Source organism: Clinocottus analis, unplaced genomic scaffold, assembly GCF_023055335.1.
Source record: "Clinocottus analis isolate CAN_PGR_092001 unplaced genomic scaffold, fCliAna1.0.p SCAF_9, whole genome shotgun sequence".
In the NCBI taxonomy this organism is placed as follows: domain Eukaryota; kingdom Metazoa; phylum Chordata; class Actinopteri; order Perciformes; family Cottidae; genus Clinocottus; species Clinocottus analis.
This window is the reverse complement of record NW_027176251.1, coordinates 12,252,580-12,262,196: the sequence shown is the minus strand read 5'-3', so window position 1 is coordinate 12,262,196 and position 9,617 is coordinate 12,252,580.

Sequence of the window (9,617 nt, the reverse complement as noted above, 5' to 3'; positions counted from 1 at the left end):
CCTGTCATTTTGGAGGAGTGCATCCCTCAAGGAGCGTAGCCGTCAAACAAAAGTGGAGAGACAAGCACGACGAGCAAACAAACCCAGAAACAACAACAACAGCGGCCACGGGCGCAATCAAGTTTGTCCTTGAATTTCCACACCTGTGAGCGCCGAACGCGACTGGGGCCATTTGTGAATTGGAAGGAACGCGACATGTTTGTCCAGCATCAACTCGGCAGCGTGTTTATCCCCCTTTCGTTTTTTTTTTTTCCAGCATTGTTTGTCTTTTCTTTGTGGCGCCGAAATGCTCAAATTGCATTTCTCAGATGTTGGTTCCCTGGAGGTGTGCGCTTGTCGGCAGGTGTCTGCGGGAAAAGCGGAAAAAGGGGAAGGGGAGAGAGGAAGAGGCGCTAGAAGACGGATAAAGGGAAGAAGAAGTAAAACATTTTTTTAAAAGGACAGAAAGAGAAGAGAGAGCGCGAGCAAGAGAGATCTCCCACTCATTCTCTGCTTCATTTGGAGCTGAATTTATGCCGAAATGCTTCATCTGCTATATGTGCTCTTTAGCAATGTAAATGCATGCTGATGAACTTGGATCCTGCAACAATATGGCACATGTTTCTTACACCGCAGAAACTTTTTTACAATTAGTTGTTTGGCAGAGGATGATAAACTATCCGCAGCTCCTGTGAGCGACATCCAAGTTACGGAAGTTTAGAACAAACGCACATTTTATTTATTTATTTCCCCCTAAAGGTACAAACTAAATCCTACTAAAAAAGCATGACGCACGGTGCTGTTTCCCCGCAATAATAATTCTGTTTTCCTTATTTTATTTCCAAATCAATTAACTAACCTTGAGATGAGCTTTGCTGCTGATAAGTGCTGTACAGTTCAGCTCAAATCCCCCGCTCCCCCTCTCTGCTTTGAGAGAGGCTTCCTCTCCAGGCAGCATATAATAGATATTGAACTGTAAATTTGAATTGAAAGCTCGGGTCATTGTGTCTCATTGACTTTCGACCACAAAAACCAAATGATGTCTTAGTTGAGAGAAATATATCAAAGGATATCAACAATTACGAGTCATAAACACGCCTGGAGACGTGCCTGGCGGGCGTATAGCAGTGGGAATTAGCATGTTGAGCTGATAAATATGCATGTAAAGACGCTCCCAGGGGAATAACACGCGTGTGATTGATAGCTTTGGAATTGAAGGATGTGTAAATTCCTTTTATTCTGGGGGTTGTGCTGTTGTACCGCCGAAATACATAGCACTTGTTAAAAGTTTTACCAACTTTATAATCCTTAATGCCACATCTGTTTGCTGTCTTTATAGCGCCTGTAAAACGTCATTAAATTATTACCACCAGCTGGCCTCATTGCACAATAACCTCACTTATCTGTTATTCTCTGGGAATACTTTTGATTTATAGACCCTCTTAGAATAAATGATATTTTATACATATGTATATATAAATAAACAAGGGGAAATGTGTTCTCTTAAATAATTCATGAGTTGTACTTTGAATAAAGTTACTTAGTAGAAGTTTTTTTTTCTTCTCTCGTTTCTCTCTCTCTCTCTCTCTCTCTCTCTCTCTCTCTCTCTCTCTCTCTCTCTCTCTCTCTCTCTCTCTCTCTCTCTCTCTCTCTCTCTCCCTCTCTCTCTCTCTCTCTCTCTCTCTCTCTCTCTCCAGCAAGTATAAAAGAGTTGTTTGTGGCAGATACAGATTGAGAGACGTTTGATTCCAGTTTGGACGGCAGAGCCGGTTTGTCTGCTGAGTGGAATCTAAATGTAAAATATTGTCCTTTGATCAAATGTAAAGAATAAGGTTTTCAAAAAAATATATAAAAAAACTTTCCGGCTGTTTTTTTGAGAGCTACTGTGCAAATATTATCATAGTTATTAAGTCTCTATCTTTAAGATATAGCAAAAGAAGAACACGGTTTTGCAATTTTTAAAAAATTCCATATCCAATCGATTCTCCTCGTCACCGTCGTTGATCAAGTGTGACACAAAAATAAAAGTTAAGTTGAGCAGCTTTTCTGTGCAGTTGAATCTATATTTAAAATGAAACTCAAACGTTGGATGCTTTCGGAAACAACACACACCGTTTTAACAGTGCTTCAAAATCCAACACCTCATCACTCAACTCTAAAGAATTCCAGCACCCCCTAATGTCAATATGAAGCTACTGAAATTAAAAGGGGAAAAAAAAAAGAAATGGACAAACTGACAGGCATCATTACAGCACAAAAGCACTCTGAGAAAAGCCGGAATAATATCCACACAAATAAATGCAGCTCAGGTAGAGGAGTGATCTCTGTGGCGATGCCGGTGCTTATAAATAGCACTCGCCCTGGAGTAGCAATAAAGGCTGTTTGCGTAGCTGCTATATGTTTAGTATGTAATGATATATTATTGCTCTAGGTAGTGGGAGCATGTCCTATGTGCTCTGTCCTCTTGGGTATAATTGCTTCAGAAGAGATAAACTGGAGAGGGAGAGAGGGAGGGGGACGAGGAGGAGGGGGAGCGAGACAAGATATTAAAGATTAATAAGGTGTGTGTGTGTAAAGCTGTAACTCTCGAGAGTGATTCTTTTCATTTAGCTATAGTCTTTTATTTCCCATTGTCCCATCTTATCCTTCGCTCACTTTGAAATTCAGACTATTTGGAGAGACCCTCAAAGGCCTCGCCGCTGTGTGACGCAGTGAAACCATATCTCAAGCTGAACCTGTCAGTCACCGCGGGCGCATTGCTCCACGCGGTGCATGGCGGGGATTCTATATTTGCTTCTTGCGTCTCTATGTTTTTCAAATGAGACTATTAATTAATAAGTTGTGGTGACAGTGAGAATTCAATATTTTTATTATTTTTTTCATTTTGAAGAAATAAAGAGCGTTCATTTTATTCTCATTATCAGATCAAAGTGGCTTTTGTCTTTTCCTAAGCACTAATCTTGGAAATAAAAAGACACCAAACGCTATCAAGAAACAAACCTGTAGCTGCTCCACCGATGACGAATAGCTGGCTTTGTGCCTTCTGCCTCTAACAAGAGTGTTTTTCATGGTTTGGGGGCACATTTTATGATCTAAAAACTGCAGTAAAACACATTTATTTAGTGATGTAAAAACTCTAAATGTCCACAAGGTTTGTCTATGAGATGTGGTAAATGAGCTACAGTGTTTTCTTTTTCTTTTTTTTACAATAGATTTAGGTCTATTTTGTTTTTTTTAAAGTACTTTACACATTTACAAATATGACCATTTTCAATGCAAGGAGAAGATGTGTGGATGTGCATTTTGGTAGCTTATTGCTTTAAACTCCAATTAAAACAAGTAAAGCAAGTGCACACATACGGGATATCGACACACACACACACACACACACACACACACAAACACAGAGACACACACAAACACTGAGAGTATCAGTGTGAAGCTCAGAATAAAGGAGCCTGTGAATTTGGCCAGGTTTCCGTGTCAGAAGCAGCCTGTATGTACGTTTGCGTTTTGCAGGCTTTAGAAGGCTTTTTTTTCACACCCTGCTGTTTTCCCCTGATAATTTAATGTCCATATTCTTCTCTTCAGGCATTAAAACCCTCTGAAGTTCATTCTCTGCCTTTGTACTCTATGAGGCTGCACAGTGGGGCTGGGAAACACACACCACCCTCCGTAGGTCCTCTGTTGTATTGCCTACCGAGTAACCAACCAATTACCGAGTTCAAACGCGCAGCTATCACTCTGTTTTCGCTGCTATCCTCTGATTTGGCCAGTGTTTGTACCAGACTTGTTTCCTCGCTTTTCAAACTGAGCTTCTAATAGAGATGGATGTTGATCACGGCCGTGTTACTTATTCTCACAGATGACGAGGCAAATCCTCTAACTTGAAAAACTCCTGCTGGAAGAATATTGACTGCAGTCTGCCAGTCTCGCGTTTAGTGTCACGTCAATAAAAGAAAAAACGGACAAGTAGGTGAATAATAAGAGTAACAATTGCGTTGCTTCTGGTGTGTTCACTGGAGGCCGCACTGCTGTATGTGCAGAATTGAGTGACACCAAAACTGGAAGCGCATGTGTTACAAAAACACAGAGAAAAACTTTCAAACAATACCAAAAAAGGTGACATATAAAAGATATTTAACATTTTTAATGTTTGCTTGCACACACAAATTCACAACTCACACGACTCGTAACTGTGTGTTAATATCCGGCAATGCATTAAAGGAGAAATAAATAAATATAGCTATGCAGGAAATAAAGGTTGGCCGTCGGATGTAAAAGGTTCCATAGATTTAATGTTTGATAAATACTCCCCAACCTAGAAAAATGATGGTGTCATCTGAGCGTCTCTTAAAGGGGCCGACGGGGCCAACGCTGCGATCAGATTGGGTAACATGAGGAGAGGTTTGCTCTTGTGCTGCGATGAGACGCGGGCGGGACAAGCCGGAGCTAGCATAGCTAACAAGCTAACAACACTGTCCCTTATCAGGCGCTCCATTAACATTTACCTCCATGACTCGTTGTAGCCAAGCATCTTCTGTCAGTCATCGAATATTCACTCACTGAATATGTATAGTTAGTTCTATTAAAGCCTTTCAACTGAAGGCTTCTCATACAGGCGGCAATGTCCCACAGAAGTAATGTGAACATTCTCACAATAGAAATCTCAAGTTGTTTAACAAGAAAACTGAACCCCAGATAGTCCTCGTGATTGTCCCACAGCAACACGTTCTCTCTTCTTCTTCGTCTTCTTCTTCTTCTTCTTCTTCTTCTTCTTCTTCTTCTTCTTCTTCTTCTTCTTCTTCTTCTTCTTCTTTTTCTTCTTCTTCTTCTTCTTCTGTGTGGTAAAAACGTGCATATTGTGAGAGCAGGGCGGCTCATGATTTCCCCAGCGTGGCTCATATGGCCTGTCGAGACCTCAACCTGTCAGCACACCTGAGCTCCCTCCGAGCAACCCGGCCTTTCTTGCTGACTCCGTCTCTGGTGTTTACAGAGGCGAGACATGAAAAATGCAACAGAGGTCGTCGTCATCAGGTGTCTTGGGGGGCGAGGGGGGTCCGGGGAAATCACCTGTGCCAAGGCGGTGTAGCGCCGGCATCTTTGCCGAGATGATGCTCGTTGCAAAAAAAACCGGAAATGGCTTCCTTATACAGTAAATGATGTGTCCCAAGAACTACATTTTCTCTGCAGAAAGCACAGAAGATGGATTACAGGAGAATCAGGCAGCACTGTATGTACCATTGATTTGATAAAGCTGAGTTTGAATGCTTATAAAACTATGTTGACAGCCCCAGGGAGTGTGACAGCTTCTTCAATTAACAATTGATGCTTATATAAGAACATCCGTCTGTAAGTTATTCATGATTTCTCATACCAGTTGTTGTCATAAATCCATACGTATGCAAGTTAATAGATTTCCGCCGCTGTGTGACAAGACTTTCCTTCTCCATCTGACCCCGCCATATGCCATAAGACGTCTCTTTTGTCCATATTCACTGTATAATTATATCCAGCCGGTTTTGTTTTTACAATACACCTGTGAAGAAAAATGACTAGAAACTGAATGCAAACCATATAATTATGCTCAAGTTCTTACTCAAGGCTTACGTTGTGTATCTTGTGCTGAAAATACTGATATTTCATGAACTTTGGGTTAATCAAACCTTTAGAATATTTGTTGTTGTATGTTGAAACGCTCACATAGTGTTTTTTTTTTTCAACAAACAGCTGAGATACTGTGGCATATTGCCAATTAATTGATGGAAAAAACAATACGCCGTCCTTCGATACGACAAAGCCACGCAGGTGTGCGGCTGCTGTTGTGGAAAAACCAAACGGCTAAATTTCAATCACATGGATTTTCTATGGTCCGAACTGTAATTTTATATTGCCCACATACACGTGATGTGTGTTTTCTCAATAAATCAAGTTTCAGAATTTAGCGTTTAACTTCTAAATAGACTAAGTGTTGACCTGCAAGTTTCCAGGTGACTGATTGAGGCATGCAGAATACATTTCTAAATTTATACACACAAAGAACTGACTTTACATTAACACATTAAATCTTCCACTATAATCATATTAAATTACAGATTAGTCCATTAGTAATGTGAGATTGGCAGGTGTTTCCAATACTGCATTGTTTTTTTCTTCTCATTTTGTTTGGGTGATTCTTTCAATTAGATTCAGAGTACAGGTATAAACGCAACAGCAATTTCATCATTCTTGCTTGACAATCTGGAGACGTCGCCATCATAAGATGCAGTTTTTCACCATCATGACACAAAGAAGAGAATATATATCTTTCACTGAAACCTGAAGAGACAAACGAGCTGCGCCAAGTGAAACGCAGGCATTAACATGCTGTCGGGTTTGCAAGTTCATACAATGACAGACGGGTGGATGCATTTGATGCCCCCCCCCCTCCCTACACACACACACACACACACACACCATCCTTCACTAAAACCACCCAGACGCATATTAACTACATCTCCTGCCACTGCCAGCGTATTGATTTCTCACCCCATCCCCCTCTTTTTTCTATTCTTAGGGACATAATGTCACAACATGAGCATTTTGCTATTTAGTGAGAAAGAACAGGGAATGAGACACAGTCACCTCACACGTTATTAAAGCATGAAGTTCACTAATTGCGGTTAACACTTAAGCACTTTATTAACTTGAGAAATGTGATATGCAGTGGACAGGTGTGAATATTAAAGCAAAGGGAAAGAGAGAGAGTTAGTCGGGAGTGTTGCTTTGTTGCTACATATTACTGAGCTGTAATATCAAACTAACAGTTTATTCTTTTTTTTAAGCATTTCTCATGGATTAGTTTTTTCATGTTTACAGTAAATTAATCCGTGAAGCAAAAGTAAAGTCAGGAACGTGTTGGATTGTACATTTGTGACTTTGGCAACCATTTTGGCAACATTAAAGAAATGCACCGTGGAAGTTGCAGGCCGCTAATTCATGAGATCAGCAGATAGCGTAGCGCTACTGACGAGCTGGGCCTGTAGACCCTACTTTACCCCGGGTCGTCCAGACAAGTTAGTAAGCTCTAAACATTTTAGCAATACGTCAAAACGTCTGGTTGTTGCATGTTCGGTTGGCCGAATCGACATTCACTTCGACCGAATCCCCCCTGGGACCCGAATGTTTCACAGCAACAGGTGTTTCAGTTTAAGAAGGGGCCGTGTTGACTCAACATACTCAAAGCTCAGAGTCTATGTCATGGTATGTGACGTTCTGTACATGAACACATATAACTGGAAGCGACTCTTATGCTTGTGATTTCTCGTTGGTGTAACGTCACAAGCTACGATAACAAGCATCAGAACATTGCTTCCTAGAGAACTGTTCAAGTAATCAATGTAATAGTTTACAGTTATATCAAAACATGACAAAGCAATCCAACAAAACCGCGGCACTAAAACACTGCACCTCACCACAAGGTTAGCTTGCAATCTAGCTTAACTTGTGAGCTAGCAGCGTGAGCCAAGCTAGCTCTGTGGCGGTAAAAGCCTGCAGAGAGCCAAGCGAGGGGAAAACAAACACAAAGAGCAGAAAAAGCAGTTCACTCGCCAGCTGCTGTTCACTTAATAAAGACAAAGTCCATCTGCTTTTCTTTGTTAACACAGTTCAATGACGTGGTTGTTCAGTTTATCGGTGTGCTTCAGTGAGGATGTCACTTCCAAACATACTCATAATAACCCTCCCTGGGAAAGCCGTTCTCAGTAAATACAGTATATCTCTCCTCCTCCTTCAGCCATTGAGTATTAAAACAAGTAAAACACTAAACATGTCATAACTTTTCTTATGTTTCAGCCTGAATTAAAGCTCCTATACCGAGGTCTGCTGCAAGGTTGACACCCCTGTTGACACTCTGACCAATCACAGCGCATGTTAATGGCCACGGTGGGCCACTGACGCATCACATGTCACATTTGCAGGCGCTGCACGTCAAAGAATACGCCCACTTTGTCAAACTGAAGATCTGATTTGTTTAAGTCCATGACAATCAACCACATGGTCTTCTCCCCGTGTACTTCGAAAGGCCTGCTTGAACTGCTTTGCTCCCATGAAGACACAGAAGGACAAAATCTGATTGGATGAAAGCCTGAAGACAGACTAATAGAGGAGGACAATGAGAAAATAAGCAAATAGGGAAATAGTTATAATACATGTAGTGTATTTGTGGAAAACAGTTAAACTTAACTTTGTGATTCTGTTCAGGCCAGTTTAGTCGGCACTGACGGGCATTAGAAGAAGCATGCAGTTATTTATGTTGAGATGGCTTGTCAACTGGAGAAGACGCTGACTTTTGTTTGTCTTTATAAATTATAAAATAATCTAGCCATCTAGTGCATGTTTAAGACCACTTTCACAAGATTCTTGTTTTAAAACAAAAGCTGACAACATTTAAAGGCGGAAGACAACTTACAGAACGTTACATTTTTTTAAGCAAACTAGCTGTAGCTAATAAAATATTAGAAGTTAGTTTTTTAATTAGTCTTCAATGTGTCATGACGAAATGAAAAACTGTCTTTGTGAGGAAAAGAGAAGTCTGAGGTCTGCAAATTGTTGACAGACTGAAATATTTCATAATGACATGCCTCTTCAAATTATTTAGTTTGGAAGTTGCCTGGCAGTGAACCACCAAACAGGTTTTATTGCACCGCAAACAGAAGCTCTTTTCTCCTCCCTCTGTAAGAAGCAGCATTACCAACTTTCCAAACCGGGTGTAAAAACTAGAGCGTGACAGCTGCATTTAAATATGAAATAGCTGCCGATTTGGTTTCAGACACCTTGTACTGTGTGCAAACAAAGCCACCGTTTCCACCAGAGAAAAGAGAATGCATTTAAAGCACCTCTTTGTCGTTGTTCAGAACTGTGTTCCCTTTGTTTGCATTTGTCTCTCTTTTTCTTTTTTTTAGGGGGAAAGAATGGGATGAAATATTTTTAAACAGTAATTACCTGGCTGGGATCCGACATGCAGGGATTAATGGGTGACTGCGGAGCACCAGGTTTCGGCAGCGTGTTGGAAGGTAAGGGAGTGTGGGTGTGTGTGATGGAGTGGTGGTGGCAGTGGTGGAGGTGGTGGTGGTGGGAGCAGGGGGGGGGGGTTGCAGAACACGGAGGAACCAAAGACTGGCAGAATTCTGCTGCAAGTGTCTTTTCTTTATCCAAGCTCAAGTCACTGCTTCACGCCAAGTCCGTCACAAATGAACAAGACAGATTTAGCCCTCCCGCCTCATCCCACTCCCTCCAAATCCATTTGCTAAACGTCTGTTTTCATGCCTTCCGAAAACAATATTGTTACATGTTTGAGGTTATTTTTACCTTCTTCGCTCTGGCCCACTCTGTCGCACAAGTCGCAATTCCTACCGAGGAGTTAAGCAAATCTGTAATCGCGCTTTGTTCAGAACCCTGTTTTGCATGTAATTGACAATCGCAGGCAATTTCCGATCAATTCACATCGCCACAAAAGCACTCGAAGCCGCCTGCTCAGGCCAAGCTCGCATCGCTGGAGTCGAAGAATGCCGCAGTGCACTTTGCGTTCAGAACTCAATTAAGCACGTCCTTGGAGTACAATATCTCTGGATTCTTTAAATCGTTTGGATAGTGCAGAG